The sequence below is a fragment of the Macrobrachium nipponense genome, chromosome 4 (assembly GCF_015104395.2).
Source record: "Macrobrachium nipponense isolate FS-2020 chromosome 4, ASM1510439v2, whole genome shotgun sequence".
Classification (NCBI taxonomy): Eukaryota; Metazoa; Arthropoda; class Malacostraca; order Decapoda; family Palaemonidae; genus Macrobrachium; species Macrobrachium nipponense.
The window spans coordinates 36,124,886-36,130,885 of NC_061100.1; positions in this window are offsets into that span (position 1 = coordinate 36,124,886).

A 6,000-nucleotide genomic window follows, 5' to 3' on the forward strand; every position below is an offset into this window, starting at 1 on the left:
TCAGATAGCCGTACACGAGACGCACTCGTTTTTTCTTTGCTCTCTTGTGTTTTTTGCTATTTTGGTTTTTCTTTCGTTTTGGATCGTCAATCTCCATCTGCATCCAAGATAAGTACTGGTTTAAGTGTTGACACTATTTTAGGGAGTGTTTTTGGCCTTCGGGCCCTTATTATTTAGGTTTTTAGGAGTCGTCGCATCACGAGGCGGTGGCTCTGAGCCGCCATTAGAGCGTTCCCTTTGTGTAATCCCTTCGGTTTCAACTGGTCCTTTTCCCATACCTAGTGATCCGATTTATGGTGGCAGTTTGTATTTATCATCTTCAGTTTTTTGGATGCTGTTTTTGACGATTATATTTATGTTTTTGTGTTTATTTTATTTTATTGTATTTTATTTATGCGCTGGCACGGGGATTTCTTCCGAATCCCGGGTAGAGAAACTTCGTCCTCCGAATCCCGGGTAGAGAAACTTCGTCCTCGCCCGCGGACACTCTTCGTATCTCCTCGGAATCCTTTGCAGTCAATCTCGAAGAATGCGATTAGCTTCTTCCTAAAGGAGGTAATCTCACAGGCTCATGCAGGTTTGCTTCAATAAATGCCAAATCCAGTACTACCGCGAGCGCACAGTATTGGGGGGATGGCCACATCATCTTCCTTTCTCAGAAACTACTCGGTGTCTTCCATTCTAGAGGCAGCCTCTTGGAAGTCCGTCTCAGTATTTCACTCTTTCTATTTAGAAGATGTTCAGTTTACTTCATTGGAAGGCTACTCCTTAAGCCAGTTCATAGCGGCGAATTCTATTATCTAGGTTAAGCTGGTGAAGGTATAGGTTAGGCCGGTGAAGGTAGAATAAAATTAGTTTAAGTCTTTCTGACTCTAAGATGTCCAGGCATCTGGAGACCAAAGCGGTCTCCAGATGCCTGGACAAAAGGGTTACTAGAATAGGTTTGAACATAGTCAGGTAACGTTAGTAGTCAGTCTTCTTACGAGAGTCCGAGGGGGTGCTCTCATAGGCTAGCCATCGTGTCGGCGCGGAGATTACATTGTAATCTGGTCATAAGCACTCGGCAAACCCAGAGGATTACCGAGAGGGACTTCGGCTCTGCATGCTGCGTCTTGCACCTCCATACATGGGAGGCTATGAATAGCCACATGGGGGAGGCTCATCATATTCCTACAACATCGCAGAGCTTCGGATGATCCATCTGGGAAGAAGTAGAGGACATGGACAGTACTACTGACCCGACAGACGATCAAAGTACTCTCCAATACGTCTCTGCACCGAAAGGAATAACAGATAAATTGAGTCCAAGTTAAATATAGGTATTAGATAGATTAGTGGAATGAGTTTACCATCTCTACGGTAGTAAGAGCGGGCAAGAGGATTGATCTCTCCTCCTCTAAGTGTTAATCGGGCTAATTCAGGTGTTCAGGGGGTGTATTGCAATATGAAGTTTCATACTAAAACTAATATTGTAATACTCACCTGAACACCTGAATAACTCCCACCCTCCTTCTCCACATCAATCTGAACCAGATAAGCAATTGAGGAAGATAAGAGTAATGACACATAACTGCACAGTGTTGCCAACCGTCAGTGATGGTAACTCAAGGAAGTTTTTACCTGCAGCATTGGCAACGCTGGCTGTTAAAAACAAAATTCCCACTAGTGGGATGGGTAATTGAGAGTTGTTCGGGCTAAATGGGATTAGGGCTAATTCAGGTGTTCAGGTGAGTATTACAATACTATTAGTTTTATTATGAAAACTTCATGTTTTTTTTTTTTAGTTTTGTCATTACAATGTAACTCATTGTTTCCATTTAGCCCTTATTTTGTTCACTCATCTCAGTTCCAGATACTTAAACAGATCATGCTTTTCATTTAGCCAAATGAGGGATTTAAGCAGCTTGACGATTTTCACCTTGGTTGAGACTCAAGCTAATTATAGGTAATATGTTTGCTGTGAAAGAAATGGAAGTACCCTCCCCCAACTCTGCCATTTTTAATACAGCTAACTATCCAAAGTATTCAGAGTTAGGCTCTTCCTTGTTGTGAAGCCCAGGCACAGTTGCAGTGTAACTGCCAAGAAGACAATATTCTCTTGAACTAAGAATGAAATGTCTAGAGTTCATGACGACCACAAATGTGGATAATTTATCAGGAAGGCTTTGTTGTATAAAATAAATTTGTTTTTAAAATGTATTTCAGTTTATCCATTCTAGGACAGTATGATTTCATCCGGAAGATTTCATAATGGCAAATTTCTGGGCCTCAGCTCGTGTCGGCCTATGAAAGGATCCTTAATATCATACTTTCTAGTAAAATTAATCTAAAATTACCAGAGAAAAAAACAAAATTAAGAAATTGTCAGTAAAACTGACTCGCTCACTCTTAAAAAGAAGTGTCGGTATGATGATAGGGGCGAGTGGGAACACTACCACGAGACATTCACCATTTAGAACTTCCAATCAGAATCCCCACAAGAGAGAGCTGATACCAACAGGCGATGCAGCCGCTACTACTACTACTAGAGGACGCCACGGACAGCAGCGCCCTAGCGGACATCCTTAATATTTAGCGCTAGCATCCAGACGCTTTTTTCTCTGTGCTGTGCATTTTACGAGGATTTATTATCTTCTTCGAGATGGAACGTTCTGCAATCGCAACGGCTAAGTTAAGTGCCTCATAAGTAATGTTTTACTATATTTTTGTCTTCCGGGGAACCAGTATTTTCCTTCTAATAGGTCATATACGGTTTCCCGGTTGTCTCGTGGCGGCGCCATGCTGCCTCGTTAAGAATTCCCGGTCCTCCATACTGGGGACTTCTTTATACTTATGGGCTTACCTTTTACGTTCATCGTTTTACATCGAGTTTTAGCTAGATTAGCCCCCTTACCATTTCTCTTAGTTTGGTATTTAGGGCTATTAGTTATTGTTCCAGCCCAGCATCCCGGCTCTTGCTCTTCATCGGCTCTTTCGCTGGCTCAGAGTAGGCTTCTGTTCCTCGGAACAGTTTGCCTCCTCCTGGGCTTCTTTTTCTTCTACTAAAAGTGTCTTTTCCATCTTTACGATGTAATTTTATTCAATTTAGGTGGTTGTTAGGCTAGCCTAGGTGCATGTTCCATGGTTTTGGTACAGCCTGGTTCACGTGGCCCTCCCACGGTTGTGTTGCTCGCGGCTTAGGCCACTTGCGGTCACGTGTTCCATCGCACCTTACCCTTCCCCTTCCCTCCCTCCCTACCAGGTATAGGGAGGGGCTGGGGGACCCCTTGGTTGTCATGACAACCTCAGTTGCCTTCCTCCCTCCCTCTCTGAGGTGGCCAGGGGTTCACTCCCAGCGGGGGGTATAGGGCGACCACTCATAGGGTACCGTGTCCTCCGAGCGGGTAGTTGTTTGAGTCGGGGAGGAGAGGCCAACCCCCCCCCCCCTCTCTCTCTCCCGCCGTGTTACTCCGAGACCCTCCCCCCCCTTCCCCAGTTGCTCAGCCACCTTCCCCCTTTCTATAACGAACGGAGCCTTCCGTCGCAGCCGTGGGGCACCTTTGGTTATAGATTACTGGCTCCGCCAGCGGGCGGGGTGGTCACTACTAGTGGTCGGTTGCTTGCCTACTATATCCTTATATCTCTCCCCCGCTACCGGAAGGGAGCTTGCTTCTTACCCGGGCACTCTTCTAGTAGACGGGTGAGGAAGGTTTGATATTATTGTTTATTTTAAGGATATACCCATAATTTTACGATGATTTGTTTAATTTTATTATTCATATGCTTACCATCCCTGCCATTTTTCGTCGTGGTTTCCTTTTACCACCACTCTGGTTGGATTCTATCTTTTGTCCCCGCCGTCAGCGGAGCATAGCCTAGGACAACCAACCAACCTTGTTACCAAAACAGTATTATGGCGGGGCTCTGGTTTAATCTAACTTTCTCGCTCCGGCACCAGACGGAGCAACTGTTAGACTGTAAGTGTTCTCCTGATACTCATGTATTTTTCCACTTACAGGCTACCAACTGTCAGGTCCCGCGTGCAAACGCGACGTTGTACGACCTGCTGGCCAACGATGAGTGCAGGTCTCACGCTCCTTGTGCCACGTCATTCAACGATATGATCGTCTGGCACCCGGAAGCCTGCGCCATCTGCTACGACCTAGTCAGTCAGCTGGTGGAGGGGGTAAGTCGATTATAGGCTTCTTTATCATTTACTAACAACTCTTAGACATAAGTTTGTTAACCCCATTCCGCCATTAGAAGCTCATCTCGCCCTTTCTTCCAGGCTACTGGTGTGAGGGAGGTCGCCCTTGCTACCCTGAAAAGTGTGGGTGGGCGGCTTCGGGAAGAACGCCGCCAAAGGCCAGCCGTACATCCTTGACAAGAAGCTGGCCGTCCAGATCTTCCCGGCGGGCAAGTCAACAGGTGTATGTTGACCCCTTGTCCGCAGCCCTCTCATAGCTCCATCCAGCAAGATCTCCAGCAATCTTTCGGGGTCGTAGCTTCACAGGAGTCGGTCCCGGACGTCGCTGCCCTGTGACCTAAACATCGAGCCGATGGCGGTTGGAGTAGAGGATTTGTTGGTTGAGGTAGGTGTGTCGGGCGCCCAGGTCTTTGGTTGGGGTTTCCCCCTTCCTTTTTGGGTGTTCTGATCTTCTCCTGTCCCTTCTTCGAGCGCTTCTTTCCAAGGCTTTGTGGGATCTGAGATCCCTACCCGCTCTCCCGCTCTCTCTGTACCCCCTAAGGTGAAGGGACAGAGAGAACCGAAGACTCTATCTAAGACGACTTCTAGGAAGTCTTCGTCTTCGTCTTTTTCGGCTAGGAAGTCTTCGACTTCTTACGCTGACGCGGTGAAGGCCAAGCCGAGCTCTTCTTACTCGAAGAGCTCTAGAAGCAAGGCTTCTAAGGAGAAGGCTCGCGCTCCCCCCCGCCGAGCCAGTGCCTTCTCCTGCCTCCACCGCATCCACTCCGGCAACGCCGGGTGGGAGGACGGGATCCAGCACCTTTGATCCCACTGCTTTCTCAGCAGTGTGATGCAAACAGGTGGGTGAGATGGTTGGTTCGCAAGTCTCCGCCCTGGGGACGAAATTTGAGCAGATGTTTGCACAACTGTCAAGCACTCTGTCTCAATCAGGCCAATCCATCCAGGATCTCTCTAACAGGGTTAGAGAGAATGAGGACCGAGTGGCTGGGCTCTCTCAGGTCCCTCTTCCAGTCTCCCCAGTGCCAAGTGCTGGTATTTTCCAGCTCCCGCCATACGACTCTCTGCCAGCTTTCTCTATGGAGAACCCTTGGAGAGTAGCCGCCTACGCTCCATTTAAGGATGGGATGATCTCTATCCCGGAGTGTGGAACTCGAAGGATTGAGGACTTCGAGTTTTATCCTCCGGGTCTGGCGCAGCCTTTCATCGGCTATGCTAGGCTGACTGTAGCGGCTCTTACTAGGGAAGACAAGATCTCTAGGGAGGATGTTCTCTACAGTAGGGATCATGCCCAACGGGAATGGGTTCACTGCCTTGAGGACTGGGAGTGCACAAACACTAAGCTCCAGGCCCATAAGAGTCCTTTCACTATTTTTGCGACGGAAGAAGAGGCTTCTCTTCCGTTCGCCACGAAAATAGTAGAGAGGACTCTTCAGGCAGTCCTCAAGGATGAGCCCATGCCACAGCTAAGGGAGGCGGAGTCTACTCTCCGCTTTCTTCCCAGCTTTTGGAGAATTGTGGGAGAACTTGCCAGCCACATTCACGCTTGGCAAGCTCAAACCGGACTGCGCCATGGACCAGTTCGGTGAGAAGCTTCCAAGGCTGCCTGATTCCTTGATTCAGGCGGAGTTCGACGCGCGAACTAGGTTTGGCAGGTCCCTCAATTCTCTGATAATAACGGAAATGGCTGCTCTTTCATATGCTACAGAACCGCTGTTTAAGATCTTGGCCAAATCCAGCTTCCAGACTGGTTCAGACAGTGCTTTAGACTTTTTCCAAGCTAGGAGGGAATTGCCGAAAGCACGTTCTGCAGGAGT